Source organism: Amphiura filiformis, chromosome 4 (genome assembly GCF_039555335.1).
Source record: "Amphiura filiformis chromosome 4, Afil_fr2py, whole genome shotgun sequence".
Classification (NCBI taxonomy): Eukaryota; Metazoa; Echinodermata; class Ophiuroidea; order Amphilepidida; family Amphiuridae; genus Amphiura; species Amphiura filiformis.
The window spans coordinates 36,268,262-36,289,399 of NC_092631.1; the positions used below are offsets into that span (position 1 = coordinate 36,268,262).

The 21,138-nt window shown below is 33.8% G+C and overlaps 1 long non-coding RNA gene across 1 annotated transcript in view; it reads left to right on the forward strand.

Annotated features, from left to right (window-relative positions):
* The first annotated feature begins 614 nt into the window (after positions 1-614).
* LOC140149820 (uncharacterized) overlaps positions 615-21,138 on the forward strand; it is a 90,756-nt gene continuing 70,232 nt past the window's right edge. Inside the window, exon 1 of the long non-coding RNA XR_011858740.1 lies at positions 615-746. This is a non-coding gene — a long non-coding RNA (uncharacterized lncRNA). The remainder of the gene's footprint in view (positions 747-21,138) is intronic.

Sequence of the window (21,138 nt, forward strand, 5' to 3'; positions counted from 1 at the left end):
GTCTGCTTAGTGCATATTGGTATTTTATTTTACTTGAGAGCATATAGAAATACATAAAGACGAATAAGGCGCCATGATGGAAGGTCAGGTCGGGTATCAAAGGTTATTTTAACTTCAAATACTACTTGTGTTTCACACCTTGCCTCTGTCACGTATTTCCTTCATGTTATTGACCTCAAGTCCTAATTTTGACTTTGCTATTGCAAAATGTCATTTCATATCAAATTAGTAGACTTTCTTTGAAACAAACATATCACTGGTGCCTGATGGGAATATCCGTCCGCCATTTCATTAAACTGGATCGTTTTCGCCTGGTTTGCGCCCAGATGTATTGAGGGCGCGCTATACTCTCATTGAACAGGCAAAGTTCGCAAAACTAACAACGTTGTTATTTGCCAATAGCAATTAACATGATCCAAGGGTCGAACATGAATTATTCATAACGGATCGATAACTGGCCTCACTTTCTAGCTAGTAAACCAGCGGAATTTTTCATAGGTTTTGCGTTGCTAATAGAACAACCGTGAATTTAGTGTCACCCCCTTGCTACATGATAGAAGCTGTAACAAATACTACGAAGTGAGGTTTATCACAGCCATTACGGTGAAGTGAGGACTGAGTGATTGGTTATGCCGGACAAAACAGTTGGTAGTAGGAAACTCGGGTAATCACGATATACACAACATAGCAGTTATGCAACTCTAGGTGAAGTGAAACACATTTTACAACTTCAAAGCGTGAGCAAGGTGAGTTAAAACCGAGAGAGCAAATTAAAATGTATGGGAAAAATTATGCATTGGGCACGTGTAAACCGAATTGCTTGATGCTCGAAAAAAATTATACTAGCCGATGCTAAAATGCTTAATAGAATAGATTTAAAGTGGACAATAAATTCGTAATTTTTGTCGTGACAATAATTATAATATTTGAAGGTGATCTTTATCTTGTTTTAAGTGTTAACAAATAACATTTTTAAAAGAACACATTTTAAATTACACAGATATGTCCGCCCAATTGCCACTAAATATTTGGCTCTAGGGCCATGGGACGACGGATTCACAAGTGTTTTATCAAAAGGATTTAGCTGATATCTGCGTTTAAATAACTTTTCACTTGAAAATCATAAAAAAACCGCCTAGAGACCTGATTCAACATGGTATAAAATCAGATCATTATTAATCTGGTTATGTTAAGGGTAGACGAGGTATTGTTGGTCGAAGCAACCTAATAAATCGATTTTCATTATCTATATCAATATATTATTAAAAATTAACACCTTGATGTTTTGCAAACATTCATTCTACAAATCGTATACTCTGCAAACTTGCTTAATTTATTGTTGTTAATTAGTTATGTACGTTTTACAAAAGTGTTGTTGTTTCAGTCCTCTTCACAACGTAACTCAAGAACCGCAGCACCTATACAAGTATATCTGCGACCATAAATCCCTCAAACAACCTGCCGTGGTTTATAAAAGGAATTAATGTGAGATTAAAAAACATTACCATTTTTTCAATACATTTTTCATTTCAATTTTATTTATACACGGGAAAGCCCAGATCAGCGCTTAAGCTGGTCTTCCCTGGGGCCGTGTTGCTGAGTGTAGTCTGGTTGTTTGATTATACAAAATGAACTTTTGATTATACAAAAGAAATTCACAATGGAAGTTAAGGGCTGGGGTATGAACGTTTGGACAGTATTTAATTTGGGACATTAGAGCACATCAGACATATCGAATCGCATTCTGAATACGAAGAATGTCATTCTGATATCAAATAATTTTGATTTTTTGAAATTCGCAATTTGATACACATTTTATGGCAAATCATTAAAAATTGATATTTTTGATATTTAACAGTACTTGAACTTGAAACTTTATAAATCTGATGATTTATAATTAAAGTGTATGTAGTTGGGATGAAAAGCCGACGATCAATTGAAAATTTTGACCTTTGATATTGAAGATATGGATTTTTTTTCCCAAAACACCAAAAAAAAATAGGTCTTTTTGAGAAAAAAATCCATATCTTCAATATAAAAGGTCAAAATTTTCAATTGACCGTCGGCTTTTCCTCCCTGCTACATACACTTTAAGAATATATCATTAGATTTATATAATTTACTTCGAGGACTGTTATATATCAAAAATTTGAAAAATATCAAATTTTTATAATTTGTCATAAAATTTGTATTATATTGTGATTTTCAAAAATGAAAATTATTTGATATCAGAAAGACATGCTTCGTATTCAGAATGCAATTCGATAGGTCTGAGGTGCTTTCATGTCCCACAATAAATACTGTCGAAACGCAATAAACGCTCATTTTAGATCCCTTAAAGCATTCGTGAAAATTATAATTCAATGTGTGCGACAAGATTTTTCCAAGTACTGCCGATTGATCGGTTTTGACCCTTACCCGAACTCACACGAATGCACAACACAACACAAATACACTGGTTGAATAAGGTTATACAATGGATTTTTCCAGGCTTGATTCCAGAGGGGCGTATAGAAACAGTCATGCAGAAAACAGGGCTGTCAACCTTTTTGAATTGCTTGGTGTGAGACACTAGTGGCGGACCTAGAGCTTGCACGGCGCAGGTGGGTGTCTGAGGGAGGATGTGCCCCCTGAGACGTAAGAAACTTTTGCAAAATGAAGACCTAATTGAAGCGATTTGGTGGGCCATTTTGGCACTATTAGTGTGAACAATAGTTTGTAAAATTGATACATTTGTGTCGGACCATGAAACCTTTCGTGGACAAGTTTTCCTTATTATTGTAGACCAATAAATTGCGTTAAACATACATTGGCAAATGTCGAAAGTAGACACAAAAATGTGGCCCCCTCAGACGTAAGAAACTTTTGCAAACTGAAGACCCAATTGAAGCGATTTGGTGGGCCATTTTGGAACTATAAGTGTTAACAATTTTAGTTTGTAAAATTGATAAATTTGTGTCACCATGAAGCCTTTCAGTTTTCCTTATTATTGTAGACCTATAAATTGCGTTAAACATACATTGGCAAATGTCGAAAGTAGAACAAATAGGCACTTGTTAATTCATTACGCAGGGGGAGGGGGTGGTTGTTGTCCCCTCAAAAGTCGGAAAATTTTGCAAATTAAAGCAATTTGGTGGTCCATTTTGGCACTATATTTTTGTGTAGAATTTTAGTTTGAACAAGCCGAAAATTTATGAAATGACGATCCATGAAGCCTTTCGTGGACAGGTTTTCCCTATATTATTGTAGGCCTATATATTGTGTTAAACATACATTGGCAAATGTCGAAAGTAAAAACAAAATTGGCGGGCACTTGTTTTTTCACTACGCAGGGGGTGTCTGAGGGGGATGTCTCCCCCGGAAGTTGGAAAATGTTGCAAAATGAAGACCTAATTGAAGCGATTTGGTGGACCATTTTGGCACTATTAGTGTGTAAAATTCTAGTTTGAAAAGGCCGAAAATATATAAAATGACGATCCATGAATGACGATCCATGATCTTACGTGGACAAGTTTTCCCTATTATTGTGGGCCTATATATTGTGTTACACATGCATATATAGCCTAGGCCTACATTGGCAAATGTCGAAAGTAGAAACAAGGGGGGGGGGGGGGTTGTGTCTGAGGAGGATATTGCCCCCTGGAAAATTTTGCAAAATGAAGGTCCAATGCCATTTTGGTGCATCCTTTTTACACTATTTAAATCCATTACTTTAAAAGAGAATTTTGTTTATATGATGCGTGAGATTTTACTAATTTAACAGTTCTTTGCGGGAGATTTACTACCCAGGCGTGAGATTAGACTACCTTGGCGTGAGTCCGACCGTGAGAAAGTGACCGAATGCGTGAGACTCACGGCCAATGCGTGAGAGTTGACAGTCAATATACATGCACTATGACCACGAACCTATGAGACCGTGTCACGTGAGTCATCCTATGTTGCAGGGATAGGGAGGGGCAACCATGATTGGGACTGCCGGGGGGGGCGGTTTTCTGCAATTTCTTATGGTATTTTCACAATTTTCAATTTTTAAAATATTATCCTTAGATGATATCTGTCGTGAAATAAATCAATGCTGCTATAGGCTATAATAGGCCTAGTAGGCCTACCCTGATTATACAATATGAATAACTACAACAATAACAAAACCAACAGCCATATCTAATTTGTAAAAAAATATTCATGACATAGGCATAGGCCGCGCCTATATAGACTAGTAGGCCTATTCCTGAATTATATAATAAAAACCGGCAAAAACAATCAATCACTGCAGTCAGAAAGAAAGAAACGAACAAGAAAGAAGACGGAAAAAGAGAAAAGTAAGAACAAAATAGAAAATAATATAACTGGACCACACATGGACTCGAACCCGTACTAGTCGTACTTTACCAACACACATTGTTTTTGGTCACCTTTTTGTGAACATAATGGGTTAGTTTTTGAGTAAGAATGTTTAAGTAATAGTCCCACACTTTTCAGGAAATTATAAGTTTTATGTCATGTCAATTTGCAAATTTGGGTAAAAATGCTACATTTTGACATTTTTGGCTCAAAATTAGGGTCGAAACATTGTTAAATCTTATTGATATTGGTTTTGTTTGATAGATAATTTTAATATCTTTCATTAGACACCACAAATGTGAAAATCGAGGCTGTTGTTAATAAATGGCATGCATAAAACGAATTATACAGGAAAACGTGTCAAATCTGAGGTCATTGACCTCTGGTGTCACGCTCCACCGCTCACGACACTCAAGACTTCACTTTTCAGATGTCCCATGGGATGCTCTATCCAACTATCATAAGAAGACACCTGGTCATTTGATACATGTCATGATATAGGGCAGGATTATTTTATTAAAAGAAAGAAAGACTACAACTATTTTAAATTAAGATCAAATCTGAAAAGTAAAAAGATTTACCTGGTCAATATGGTAAGTTTTACGTGCAAATGAGTGGATTAACCTGTATTAGGTATGACGATTAGCATTTCAGGGACTTCGTGGGGTTCATTTTAAATTTTGGACTTAGGTGGTTTTTTTGAATCATATACAAAGACAACAATGTTAGAATGAGATTACCACTAGTAAGATAATACAAAATAAAGCGCACAGGTATGTATAATGTTGATAAGCATTCTGCCATGTAATATAAACCACACACTTTCTTTTATTAAACCCATTTTTTTTTCAAAAGTCACTCTCTAGCAATGAATGTGTTACAAGTGGACTTTTATACATACTGGATTTTAATCAATGTGTTACAAGACTCAAATCATGGAATTGGGTGATTCTTTCATACATGCTATTTTTCACATGCTCAATAGATACAGAGGATAAAATTTTACTTGTTCTTTCATACATATGACAGGCCTATGTAAAGCAACACTTTCCCATGCTTAACTCAATTTGGTTTAAGTATGGACTTAGGTGGCTTTTGTATTCATATATTCAATTGTCTGTCGTTGGCCAGGGAGAGGATTTCATCCCGGGACTTCATGTGCACATTTACACGCGTCTTTGGTATAACATCTATAGCAGTATAACGGCATTTTCTCCATATAATTTCAAAAAACAGCACACTTTCTCGAATTTTTCAACAATATCTGATAAATTTAGTCATTTATCTTAGACATTTCAACACACACGTATTATAGTGCATAATGTATTTTTACTACACTTTATTAAAACCTGAAAAGCAAAACACATTTTGGGACTTAGAAACTTTTTCAAAAAATGTCAACACACATTTAGGGACTTAGTTATTTTTCTTTAAAATTTCAACACACACGTATTATAGCGCATAATGTATTTTTACCCCAATTTATTAAAACCTGAAAAACAACACACATTTTGGGACTTAGAAACTTTTTCCAAAAACTTCAACACACATTTTGGGACTTACTGTCGTTTCATCTTTTCTGTTTCGGGAGCTCTATTGTTCAGAAACGAAAACGCAAGGGATTAAGTAGGATGGTGTGTAAGTTGACTTCATTGTTACGTTTGGGGCATCATGCTTCTCATTTGAAGAGGTAATAATAGGTGCTGTCAATCACACTTGTGTCTGTCAATAAAGGTTGGATAAGTCAATTATATGCAACACTGGCGTAAGTGGGCAATCTTACTCATGTCAGTCATTTATCTAGGCAGGATATGCCTACATCAGGTCCGAACTCAAATTTGGTGTCATTATGGTCTAGATTATTATGACATTTAAAAAAAGGACCCCTGCCTCTTCTCCTCTCGCTTTCTTCTCTTTCTAGTCTGTCTGTCTCTCCCCCTCCCCAACTCTCACCTGTGCCATCTTTTGAATTATGTGGATATCTGAATTATATTGGATGTTGTATTTCCTTTACCCTTCCCCTCTCAACTCCTCCCTGCTCTGCTCGCCCCCTCTCTTCTCTCGATCTCCTGTCCTGTCTTGTCCTCTCCTCTCCTCTCCTCTCCTCTCCTCTCCTCCACCAGATCATCTCCTCGTCTCATCATCCCCACTCTCTCAAATAATATGTGACGTGTCATGTCAAAAGGAGACACTTTTGGGCAGGATCGCAAAAGGAGAAATAGCCAAAAATCTACCCGGGGTGATTTTTTTCACAATTTGAGTTTGTTGCGAATTTGTGATGTTATTAATGTTAAAAATATTGTCTGGTAGTTTCAGGCCGGAATATAACTGGCATCTTGTATTTTTTTAGACATTTTTCAAGGTAATTCCTACTCTCAACATTGTCAATAATATTTTTAAAGGTCGATATCTCAATTTCCAATTTTATAATACCATAACTTACGAACTCAATATCTTCGCTTAAGAATGTCCGATTTCATTGGGGAAAACGGCGTTGTGGGGCAAAATATCTCTATATTTAAGATATGTAAAAACCTCAAAATTGATAACCTGCCCAAAAGTGTCTCCTTTTGACATGACACGTCACATATACATTTAAAATAGATTTGAGTCTGGCAATTTTGCCTGAAGCAATTATCAGATTACCAATTCCAATGAAAGAAATCCTATTAGTTTCACTTCAACGCACTTCTCTGGTGTTGCATATTACCAAGTTTTAAGGTGTATTTGGGACGAAAATAATTCCCCGTTTAATCGCTACATAATCATAATATGACCGATTTTTTGCGCGATTGCACGAACAAGTATACGTAATTCTTGGCAACACTGATTACTATTGATTAATTTATATTAATCATGTTAATGTATATTTCTACGCTGGGCTATTTTCACGATCTACTCCCGCCTAGGCTGGAGTACATATACACCCAACGCAAGTCAATTGAAGCCGTACAATTTATCGCGAATTTACGACCGTAAAATTTAGACACTTCTTTTGTCTAGATTAGCATCAACCCTCTCATCTCACGTTTTTCATGTCAGAAATTAACACAACTCCCGAAACCGAAACAGAAGTTATCTTCGTTCAACTTTTCTGTAGTCAACAAAAGACTAGATTAAAGGATTGTTCACACGTACCATGCTAACACTTCAAAATAACAACTTCGAAACCGAAACCGGAAACAGAAACAGAAACAGAAAAGATAAAACGACGGTTAGTCATTTTTCAGAAAAAATTCAACACACGTGTATATAATAGTGCATGCATATGTATTTCCAGCGCCTATATAATCGTCAATACGTCTGAGCTTGCCGGTCTTTATGGAGCAGAGATTAGAGAGATTGCGAAGAGGCGTTCACTGCAAACGCCTTACGGGTTACGTATTACGACATTGTGCGGTAGAACGTCATAGTGCCGTTCACATTCAAACTAGTCTCCTACACAGCCAGTTTTTGTCGGTCCTAACGCTCGTCGTTCCTAGTACGTATGTTCGTGATAGCCTCAGAAAGTCTGACCGGAGACTATATCTAAACACAATTGAAATAAGCTCATGGTGGCGCTATGCTGAGACAAATATATCTAAATATATAGGAAGCACCCATTGATTAACCTTGGATGCATCGAACCAGAGAAGATGAGAATAGATTCTCTTCATCTTTCTTTGAAACCACTTTCCTCGGTATTGATATGCAAATACGACTGGCTGTATCTATTGCTCTAAGCATTCAGTCCAGATCTCGAATGTCTAAAAATGCATGTTTTGGCCCAAAGTTTCGGATGTCCAAAAATGGGATCACAAGACTGAAGACGACTTAAACTATACATAAGATTGTGAATTTTGAATTTTCGGGTGTTAAAAAACTGTAGAAGACTTAAACTATACATAACAGTTGTTTTTAGGTCGAAATTCGGGAAAATAATAACGAATTTATTTTAATGTCCCAAAATGGTGTCAAAAGACTTGTCCATGCCAGAGAGATCCAGGCAATATGACAAAATCTGGGAACATGAAGGTTGGCCAAATCGGTTCATACTTTGTAAGATTGATGTACTGGATGACATATTTTCACATGCCAGACTAGACCCACCTGACCCCCTGGGTAGGGAGATATGGGTACCCCCTAATTTGGGGCTTTTGACACAGGTAAATTGCTGTGAAAACAGTTGAAAAATGGTTATTTTTGTATCAGCAACTTTTCGATTGGATTTTATTTTGAAATATTTGTCAAGAGCATAGTTTATTTGTAATATAGAACTTAAAATTGCAATGATTGGGGTCTTGGGTTTTCAGGAGGGGGTCATCAATGTTACCCCTCTTTAGCATTTTTAAAAAATGTAAAAAAAGGGTAGTATTTAAAGCCCTTTTATAAAAAATATTTTGAGGCTATATTGGTCTACTCCAAACAATAAATGGTAGATTCGGGCGGTGTAACGAATTTGCATAAAATTGGTGTTTCTAGACAGCATTTTCGCCTAATAAATTTCTTGAAATGATATTGTAAGTCTAAAAATTGGAGGAAACTGAATGTGACAATTCTATTTTTAGTCTTAAAATGCTTAAAATGTTTTTATATGGTGACATTGTTTTAGATTTTTCTAAACAGAATCATGTCAAGTCTGCAGAAGTGTTTCTAAATACAAAACAATTCATATTTAGCTCTCTGAGTAAAATACAAAACAGAAATACTGAATCTAAGACTACCTTGTGATAAACCATGATGAACAAAATTGCAATATAAATGTAGGTCCATTATGTAGGCCTATTGTGTATGCATTTTTTAATTATATCATTATATTGTTTTTATATATTAATAAAAAGTATGCCTAAAAGCCTTCAATGTTGTGAGTAAGAAACTATGATATTAGTTGGCTACTGTGGTAATAGCTGATAACTAACATAAATCACAAGAGTTTATATTAGGAGTAAGTTAATCATTTCAAATAAATTGGATCACAGTTTACATTCACAAATAATTATTCTAGAAACACTATACTGTAAGTGCCCAAGAATTTTAGCCATAGGATGTAGTTCTAGTAGGCCTAGCTAGTAGCTGGGGCAGATATGGTCTTTTATGATCTTCAATTTAGGTATACTGCTAGAACTGCAACTGCCTTATAAATACTGAAGTATTCACTAAATCAAACCAGGATCTTGCGATTGTACTGTTTTTGGACAGTTTTTCTTTCTTTCTTCTGTCAAACTTGTAATGAGCCATCGTAGCCATATGCTATAGACCAATGTAACCATATTTGGTCACAAGGACCAATGGGTGGGGCCCATGTAGTCATCCTTGGAGACTCTATTTCAAAAAGGATAAATGGACAACGTCTTTCCAGATCAGCACAAGTCATGAACTTTAGTGAAGGAGGGCGCAAAGTTGAGCAAGTGTGCGATGATGTAGTCAAACACAAAGCTCATATCGCAGAAGCAGACTCCATTATTATTCATGTCGGGACAAATAATCTTGAAAAGAATACTGTAGCTGAAATCAATGCTAAGGTTCACAAGCTTTGTGAGGTGGTAAAGGCTCATGCCCCGAGGCAATGCGAAGTATCCTTATCGTCAGTAATAATTCGCAGGGACAATCCATCGCTCGCTTCCAATGGACTTATATTGGTAATGACGCTGTTCGGGATCTAGCTAGGGACAATCTTCACCCAAATGACAAGGGGCTCAGTTTTTTAGCCAGGAATTTCCAGGACTTTCTACGGTGCGCGCATCCTTCCCTTTTTCAACAAGCTCCGAGACAGAGATACCAACAACGTCCAGCGAGAAATCACTTCCCTCCATGGTTAAAATATCTACAGTCTGGACAATTCCGCTAACTTTCATTAATGACTCTTATGTACGAATTGACTCTTCTAATCAAAATTGCTTACATGAATGTCTTTGTGGTAACGACTGTGCTGTGTCTGAAAGTGATTTTATTTGCAATGATGACAATGAGGCCCTTGTTTGTGATAATCCAATTAGTTCTATGCCCAACTTCGTTGGTCAGTGTGCAAATAGTATCTCTTCCAAACCTTACAACAATGATTCTGATGATTTAGTTAATATGGATCATGATGATGACAATTGCAGAGAGGATCAGTCCCCTCCCCAAAACATAGGCCATCATTCACCAAAGAAAAATGTTGAAAATACTGACGCTAACAGTAACATAAACAGTAGTGACTTAAACAATGGTGCAAACCCCGATAATGTTCATTGTGATAATATAAAAAACTTCATAAATAATGATGATGTATATGATAATGTAAAGAACTTTATAAATAATGATGATGTAAACAAAGGTACAAACAATGATAATGTAAATGATAATGTAAGCAACTCTATAAAAATGGTGATGCTGTAAACATAGGTATAAACAATGATTATGTAAACAACTCTATAAAAAATGGTGATGATGTAAACAAAGGTATGAATAATGATGATATACAAAATGGTGATGTACTATTAGTTGTAAAGAAAAGTGTGAACAATGACAAACTAAATTATAATATAAATAGTGATGTTAGAAATAATGTGAATGATGATGATATAAACAATCTTCATGTTAATAACTTAATAGATAATGATATTGATAATTACAGTGATAGCAATACAGATGATAATCTAAACAACCATGATATTGATAGTGTATCCAACCAATATACTAGTAGTATTGATGTACATGTACATACTGTTATTTCTGTTGACTCACATGACTTTGGTAAACAGATAAGTGCTGACAATACAACAAATAGTTCTCAAAATGTATCCCATAATCCTGTTTCAACCATTAATATCCAAGATGCATACAAGGTTCTTCGTGATTTAAGTACTGGTCTAATTATTGGACAACTCAATATTTGTAGCTTGATTGAACACTTTGATGAGTTGAAGCATATTTTAAGTTCCAACTCTTTTGATGTTTTTGGACTAAATGAAACATTCCTGTCGGATAATGTTACTGATAATTATATTAATATTGATAACTTTTATGTTTATAGGAAGGATAGAAAGTGCAATACTAATCACAGAGGTGGTGTAGCATTTTATGTAAATAAGCATTGTAAGCATGTTGTAAGAGATTATTTAAGTTCTGAGAAACTTGAGCTGTTAACTATTGAATTAAGGGTAGACGAGGTATTGTTGGTCGAAGCAACCTAAAATCGATTTTCATTATCTAGATCAATATATTATTGAAAATTAACACCTTGATGCTTTGCAAAAGTTCATTCTACAAATCGTATACTTTGCAAACTTGCTTAATTTATTGTTTTTAATGAGTTATGTACGTTTTACAAAAGTGTTGTTGTTTCAGCCTTCTTTACAACATAACTCAAGAACCGCAGCACCTATAAAAGTATATCTGTGGTATTTTAATTCTTCTACACGCTCGCTATGAATTGAGCAATGCAGTTTTTGCCAAAGCTCACTGCCATTCGTAAGATGCTGTGAACTACCAAATCACAACAGTTTAAAATAATTAATAACCTTAATGCCATTGAAAAGGAAACCCACTATTGTTGTATTATGGTATAGAGTGCCTGGTTCATGTATTGATTTATTTGATCATCTTCAGCAACTTCTTCAAGTTATTGAATCTGAAGGAAAGGATTATATCCTAATGGGTGACCTTAATTGTGATCTTTTGACAACCACACCCCACTGTTATACTAAAAGACTTAATTATATCAGTGAAAGTTTTAATCTCAAACAAATTATAACAGAACCTACCAGGATAACTGAAACTAGTGAAACACTTCTTGATGTAATTTTCTGTTCTAATGCCTCCAAAGTTTGTAAGTCAGGTGTTATACATGCTGGTATAAGTGATCATTCAGTTACATATGCAATTCTTGGTAAAATTAAAAATAGTGTTGGTAGTAAAGTAAACATAGACAGTAGTAATACGCATGTTCATAATTATAAAATATCTCGTTCTTATAAGAATTTTAATGAGCAAGACTTCTTGCAAGATTTAGCTCTAACTGATTGGAATCCTGTAATTAATACTGGTGATGTTGAAGTATCTGCTGAACTTTTTCTTAGGACATATTCTTAGATGTTATTGACAAACATGTACCGTTTAAAAAGAGTAGAATTCGCAAGAAAACTTCACCATGGATGACTAATGAGGTTCTTGATATGATGCGCGAGCGAGACAGGCTGAAGGTTATAGCTATTAAATCAGGTAATGATCACTCTTGTTGGGAAAATTACAGGAAAGCTAGAAATAATACTAATAAGATTATAAAGAGTAAAAAGAAAGAATTCTTAAATCAAGGTTTCAATAAACATAAAAATTACATTAAAAAGACATGGGAACACCTTAGACATGTTGTTCCATCTAAATTCTTTTCAGAAATAGGTTCACAACTCGCTGATAATATTGATGAAAATGATTTTTGTGATTATAAGAAAACTAGTAATATTAAGAAACCTACATTTAACTTAGTTCATGTGAATTATGATTATGTATTCAATCAATTAACAAAATTATCTGATGACAAAGCTACTGGCTTGGACAACATACCATCTAAACTACTTACGCTCCTGTCATTACACCAATAATCACTCATCTAATTAATCACTCTTTCACAACATGTAAATTCCCAAGTTGTTGGAAAAGAGCTAAAATAATTCCTGTTTTTAAGGCTGGGGATCCTAGTGACCCTAGCAACTATAGACCAATTTCAATTCTTGTTGTTATTTCTAAAATTGCTGAAAGGGCTGTTTTTGATCAGTTATATAATTACTTAAATGATAACAAATTAATCAACATTAATCAATCAGGTTTCCGTCCATCTCACTCCACCAGTTCTGCCCTAATTAACATCACTGAAGATTGGTATAATGAAATAGATAAGGAAATCTAATTGGCCTTTGTTCACTTGATCTAAAGAAGGCTTTTGATACAGTAAACCATGAAATTTTCTTAGATAAACTTAAATTATATGGAATTGGTAAACATTGTATTCAGTGGTTTAAAAGTTATCTTACAGGACGTTCTCAATGTACTACTGTTAATGGTACTCTATCTGATACGTGTGAAATAACATGTGGAATGCCACAAGGGTCAATCGATGGCCCACTTGCTTTTCTTATTTATATTAATGATTTGCCAAATTATGTCACACACTGTAAGGTTAATATGTATGCTGATGATACTGTAATATATTATGCCTCTAACTCAACTAAGGAAATCATGAATTGTATAAATGAGGATCTTAACATAATAAGTAATTGGCTGAAAAGCAACAAACTTAGTCTTAACACTGATAAATCATGCTCATAGGATCTAGGCAACGTTTGCAATCTGTTAAAGATGATATTCACGATGTTTCTGTAACTATAAATGGTGCTAATATTAAACAAGTTAATGAATGTAAACATTTAGGTGTCATCATTGATGACACATTGACATGGAATCAGCAAATTGATCAAGTTCGTAAGAAATCTCTTAAAGGTATGTTTATGTTGAAGAAATGTAAATCTAATTTCATTTCTACAGATATTTTGAATATGGTTTATAATGCAATTGTACTTCCTCACCTTGAATATTGTAATGTTGTTTGGGGAAATTGTGGTATGTCTATAGAAAAGAGATTACAAATTATCCAAAACAGAGCTGCTCGCATTATTTGTGGAGCTCCATGGGATACCTCCAGTGCTATTGTCCTAGATCAGCTCAATTGGAAGCCACTTACTCACAGACATCAGTATAATACCTCAATTTGGATTTATAAAATTTTGAATAACTTAGCACCTCCTTACCTTTCAACTGTTTCCTCGTTTTCTAATAATAAATACAATTTTCGGCAAAGTAAAAATTATGTTTTCATCTCACAGCCTAAAACTGATTTCAAAAAACGTAGCTTATCATATAGAGGTGCAATCTTATGGAATAGTCTTGATGATAGGGTCACAAATTCACCTAATTTATTTACTTTCAAAAATATGCTGAAAGATGTTTCATTTTAATTCTTTTCAGTTTTGTTTATAAGTTTATAAATTCTTTCATTTTTTCCCTAATATATTATAGGTTTATTTATGATGTTTTGTATCTCTTAACAATTCATTTGATATTCTTATGAAGTATCGCTTGTAAACAGTTTTACAAGGTAACCTAATATAAGTTTATATGATCTTTTGTATCTCTTAATAATTCTTTTGATATTTTGTTTAACATATCTCTTGTAAACATGTTTTGTTAAATATTTGTTAGTACTGTAGTTTGTATCCACGGCCCCAAGGAAGAACAACCTAGGGTTGAAGTGGGCCCACCGTGGCTAAATAAAGTTGAATCTGAATCTGAATCTGAATCACAAATGTTACATGACCAACTCGGGGTCAAAGGTCATCCAAAGGTCATTATGGCCAAAATGTGATTTTCACTCAAAATGCTTCTTCTTCCACATATTACATAACACAATGACGTCACGAATTGAAGTCAAAGGTCATTAAGGGGTAAAATCTTATAATTGCATTATCTCAACATCCGTAAGGGGTATGGGACTCAAACTCGGTGATAACAAATCTCATGACCAGGGGAACATTTTACAGGGGTCATGGCAAAGGTCATGCAGAGGTCAAATTTTAGAAATGCATTTTCTGTACATCTGTAAGGGGTACGGGACTCAAACTCTGTGACAACAAACTTAATGACTAGGGGAATATTTTGGAACACTTTGCAGGGGTCAGGTCAAAGGTTATCTGGGGTCAAATCTTATCCTTTTCTGGACACTTGTAACGGTATGGGGCTCAAACTCAGTGAAAACAAACCTCATGACCAGAGGAACATTTTGCACGGGTCAGGTCAAAGGTCATGCAGAGGTCAAATTTTAGAAATGTATTTTTGGCCATCTGTCTGGAATGTAATTCATAGGCCTACATTTACATGCGAGATATACAGGTTGTATTAAAACGATTGGTACCAATCCATATTTTGTTTATTAAAAAGCAAACCTCTTGGAACATCGTGATATCAGACATGTTATGTTATTTGTTCCTGAGAATAAAATAACCTAGATAACTTGCACAGTCATAAAATGACCTTTGAATGCTTCTGCATGCATCTTTGAACTGGAAATAATATAACTGCAAGACATCATAAATATTTGAGAAGTAAAACATGTCAAAATCAAAGTATCTATTCTGGCTGGAATACTTAGATTGTGCTTGAAATATTTGAGGTATAAAATTGTATACTTTTCAATAAAATATTGGGTAAGTTGGGATGAGTTGTTCTATATTATCATGATTATCAGGATCAGAAATATCAATGGACGATTGAGAGTAAAATCCAAGAATCTTGTCTTTTTGCAATGTCCAACAAAAAGTAACAGATTTCCATTTGAGATACCCAAAATTAATATTGCGAGTATCCTGCTTGGTTTTTTTTTCTTTAGTGGTTACTTTGTAACTTGTTAATAGACATTTTCAACAATGCCACGATAATTGTATTTCAAACATCAGTATGAGGTAACATTTTGTTTTCTTACATTATATTATTTATAGGCTGATTGTGATATTTGTAAACAAAGCAAATAAGTGCACAGCCAATCTACGTTGTGACAATTTGTAGATGGCTTAGAGGAATGTAACTTTGCACGTTCAGCTCCAAACAAGATCTTTAGATGTCAAGTCAACTCGAAAATAATGTTGACACTTGTTGCTGAAGCAAATGAACCTCAAGATCTACATAAGAATATTTATTCTTATGATACTATTCTTGCATAAGATTCTGGCATACATCATGTTCATTCGATTTTAGTATACGTGCAACATGGCTTAATGCATGAAAGACATACGATATCTTTCAGCTTTATGATTGTTTAATCAAATGAGATATAGAAACATCTACATTTTAAAGGTTTGGTAATGTTTATTTTTCCATTTATTATCAGCTTGATAACTTTATTCAACTTTATAATGAAGAAATACCTTAAAAGACATGTGCTTCCTTAACGGAGATTTTCAGTTTTGTGATCTTGCTAAAATACCATATAGAAACACTGAATTTTCTATTAAACCAAGCAACACCATCCAAAGATAATCCGATTTGTTTCCCACAGACTAGCCCTACAGCCTAAGGTTGGTTCATTTGGAGGAAGATCCAAATAAAAACAAAATGTGGATGTATATTCTGTATATAGAATGCTTGTGAATTCATTTAATAAAAATGAAAATTTTAAAGAAGTTCTGAGGGAGGCCAAATGATAGGGGTTGCTTGAATTATTATTTGTTAACTATTGTTCACTAGAATGAATGAGGTATAATGAGGTAATAATTTTTGTATTACAATTATATTGTATATTACAATCGTTAAAAACAAAGCAAAATAAGGCATGGTCTACGTTGTGACAATTTGAGAAGGCTCCGATCGTTATCAACATTTCAAAAAGCAGCGTGAAAACAACAATACGTGGATCTTAATGTAGCGATTCCTCAAAGCAATGTAAAACATTGCACTTTCAATTCCATACAACTTCTTATGTGTAAGCTAGAATATCATTTTGACACTTGCCTGTCCTCAGCTACATGTAGTACAATTAGGCGTCGAAAAGAATGGCAACATGCAAAGTGTCATCATGATTATGCACTAATAAAAAACTGAATTGCTAGGTCTATAATAACTCATATTTATATGTTGATACTAAGTAATGTTGTATGATCATGATTTAAATCCTAAGGAAGTGCTGCTTACCAAATAATTGTTTATTTCTTACTTTTGTTTGAATATGTTCATAGACGGTTTGTTCAATCAAACTGTTCTTGAAAATTCCTGAGTGTTTGACCAAGTATTTTAGGTTTTTCTCATCTTTGATCAAATAAAATCTAGAAACACTTAAATTTTAGTAACATTTTGCTTTTGTTACCCATGATATTTAAGTTTAAAACCTTACACAACTTAATAACCAGCTCTAAATAAAGTATGTAGTTGAAATAATCACATATTTCATTAATATTACAATATTTTCAGTTTGTAATATTGCTAAAAATACCACATAGAAACACTGTATTTTCTAAAATAAGCAACACCGCCCCAAGATATTCTAATTTGTTTCTCACAGCCACATGTTGGGTCACTCTAATGACACCAACAAAAATTCAAAATTTTGATGTATATTTTTTTATATTTGCATTTGAATTCATCAACTAAAAATTCAATTTTTTAAGACATTTTGAGAGGTGTATTGTTGGGGTGTATAGACACCCCCTAGAACAAAATGATAGGGGTTGGTTGAATGTCAATTGTTCCCTGTAATGCCCAGGGTAGATGTTTCCTACAAATACTTAATTTATTTAAATAACTTCAACACACAAAATTGGCTTAAATTCAGGAAAAATTCATCCATTTTAAGGGTGTAGATTGTACCAAAACAAATAAGGGCTATAAACCCTTAACAAGGGGGGTCAGAATCCTGAAAAAGTTTCAGTGAGAATGTTTCATCAAACACCCCTACTACACCAAATATGGGCAAATTCGGACAACCTTGATGTTCCTGCCACTGCCTGGCCTTCTCCGGCATGATCAATTAAGAAGTCTTAAACTAAGCATAAGAGTTGTTTTTAGGTCGAAATTCGGCCAAATAACGAAGATCTAAAATTTTGAATATTTTGGCCAACATTTTCGGATGTCCAAAAATAGTGTCAAAAAATTGAAGAAGACGTAAACTATACATAAGAATTGTGTTTAACTTCTTATTTCTCACAAACTTGAAATTGCTTACCGAGAGGAAGCTTTCATCCAGTATTCTCTTGGACGTCTTCAGCCCCAATATTTGGCACGTGGGGGCGCTGTTGGCTATACATAAGAGTTATTTTTAGGTCGAAATTTGGCCAAATAACGAAGATCCAAAATTTTAAATATTTTTGGCCAAATTTTTTGAATGCCCCAAAATGGTGTCAACAGACTTAAGAAGACTTAAACTAAACATAAGAGTTGTTTTTAGGTCGAAATTCGGCCAAATAACGAATATCAAAAATTTTGAATATTTTGGTTTAATTTTCGGATGTCCAAAAAATAGTGTCAAAAAATTGTAGAAGACTTGAACTATACATAAGAGTTGTTTTTAGGTACAAATTTGGCCAAATAACGAAGATCTAAAATTTTGAATATTTTGGCCAAAATTTTTGGATGTCCAAAAATAGTGTCAAAAAACTGAAGAAAACTTAAACTATACATAAGAGTTGTTTTTAGGTAAAAATTTGGCCAAATAAGGAAGATACACAGTTTTGAAATGTTTGGCCACATTTTTTGAACACCCAAAATGGTGACAAAAAGACCTAAGAAGACTTAAACTATACATAAGAGATGTTTTAGGTCGAAATTTGGCCAAATACCGAAGATCCAAAATTTTGAATATTTTGGCCAACATTTTCGTATGTCCAAAAATAGTGTCAAAAAACTGTTGAAGACTTAAACTATACATAAGAGTTGTTTTTAGGTCGAAATTCGGCCAAATAACGAAGATCTAAAATTTTGAATATTTTGGTTAAAATTTTCGGATGTCCAAAAATAGTGTCAAAAAATGTAGAAGACTTAAACTATACATAAGATTTGTTTTTAGGTAGAAATTTGGCCAAATAAGGAAGATCCAAAATTTCGAATATTTTGGCCAACATTTTGGATGTCCAAAATAGTGTCAAAAACTGTAGAAGACTTAAATTATACATAAGAGTTGGTTTTAGGTAGAAATTTGGCCAAATAACGAAGATACACACTTTTTAACATTTTTGGCCAAATTTTTGAATGCCCAAAATGGTGTCAAAAGACTTGAGTAGACTTAAACTATACATAAGAGATGTTTTAGGTCGACATTTGCCCAAATACCGAAGATCCAAAATTTTGAATATTTTGGCCAACATTTTCGGATGTCCAAAAATAGTGTCAAAAAACTGTTGAAGACTTAAACTATACATAAGAGTTGTTTTTAGGTAGAAATTTGGCCAAATAAGGAAGAACCAAAATTTCGAATATTTTGGCCAACATTTTTGGATGTCCAAAAATAGTGTCAAAAAACTGTAGAAGACTTAAACTATACATAAGATTTGTTTTAGGTAGAAATTTGGCCAAATATGGAAGATCCAAAATTTCGAATATTTTGGCCAACATTTTTGGATGTCCAAAAATAGTGTCAAAAAACTGTAGAAGACTTAAATTATACATAAGAGTTGGTTTTAGGTAGAAATTTGGCCAAATAACGAAGATACATACTTTTTAACATTTTTGGCCAAATTTTTTGAATGCCCAAAATGGTGTCAAAAGACTTAAGTAGACTTAAACTATACATAAGAGATGTTTTAGGTCGACATTTGGCCAAATACCGAAGATCCAAAATTTTGAATATTTTGGCCAACATTTTCGGATGTCCAAAAATAGTGTCAAAAAACTGTAGAAGACTTAAATTATACATAAGAGTTGGTTTTAGGTAGAAATTTGGCCAAATAACGAAGATACACACTTTTTAACATTTTTGGCCAAATTTTTGAATGCCCAAAATGGTGTCAAAAGACTTGAGTAGACTTAAACTATACATAAGAGATGTTTTAGGTCGACATTTGCCCAAATACCGAAGATCCAAAATTTTGAATATTTTGGCCAACATTTTCGGATGTCCAAAAATAGTGTCAAAAAACTGTTGAAGACTTAAACTATACATAAGAGTTGTTTTTAGGTAGAAATTTGGCCAAATAAGGAAGATCCAAAATTTCGAATATTTTGGCCGTTATTTGGCCAAATTTCAAAAACTGTAGAAGACTTAAATTATACATAAGAGTTGGTTTTAGGTAGAAATTTGGCCAAATAACGAAGATACATACTTTTTAACATTTTTGGCCAAATTTTTTGAATGCCCAAAATGGTGTCAAAAGACTTAAGTAGACTTAAACTATACATAAGAGATGTTTTAGGTCGACATTTGGCCAAATACCGAAGATCCAAAATTTTGAATATTTTGGCCAACATTTTCGGATGTCCAAAAATAGTGTCAAAAAACTGTAGAAGACTTAAACTATACATAAGAGTTGTTTTTAGGTAGAAATTCGGCCAAATAACGAAGATTCAAAATTTTGAAAATGTTGGCCAACATTTTCGGATGTCCAAAAATAGTGTCAAAAAACTGTGGAAGACTTGAAATATACATAAGAGTTGTTTTTAGGTAGAAATTTGGCCAAATAAGGAAGATCCAAAATTTCGAATATTTTGGCCAACATTTTTGGATGTCCAAAAATAGTGTCAAAAAACTGTAGAAGACTTAAATTATACATAAGAGTTGGTTTTAGGTAGAAATTTGACCAAATAACGAAGATACACACTTTTTAACATTTTTGGCCAAATTTTTTGAATGCCCAAAATGGTGTCAAAAGACTTAAGAAGACTTAAACTATACATAAGAGATGTTTTAGGTCGACATTTGGCCAAATACCGAAGATCCAAAATTTTGAATATTTTGGCCAACATTTTCGGATGTCCAAAAATAGTGTCAACAAACTGTTGAAGACTTAAACTATACATAAGAGTTGTTTTTAGGTCGAAATTCGGCCAAATAACGAAGATCCAAAATTTCGAATATTTTGGCCAACATTTTTGGATGTCCAAAAATAGTGTCAAAAAACTGTAGAAGACTTAAACTATACATAAGATTTGTTTTTAGGTAGAAATTTGGCCAAATATGGAAGATCCAAAATTTCGAATATTTTGGCCAACATTTTTGGATGTCCAAAAATAGTGTCAAAAAACTGTAGAAGACTTAAATTATACATAAGAGTTGGTTTTAGGTAGAAATTTGGCCAAATAACGAAG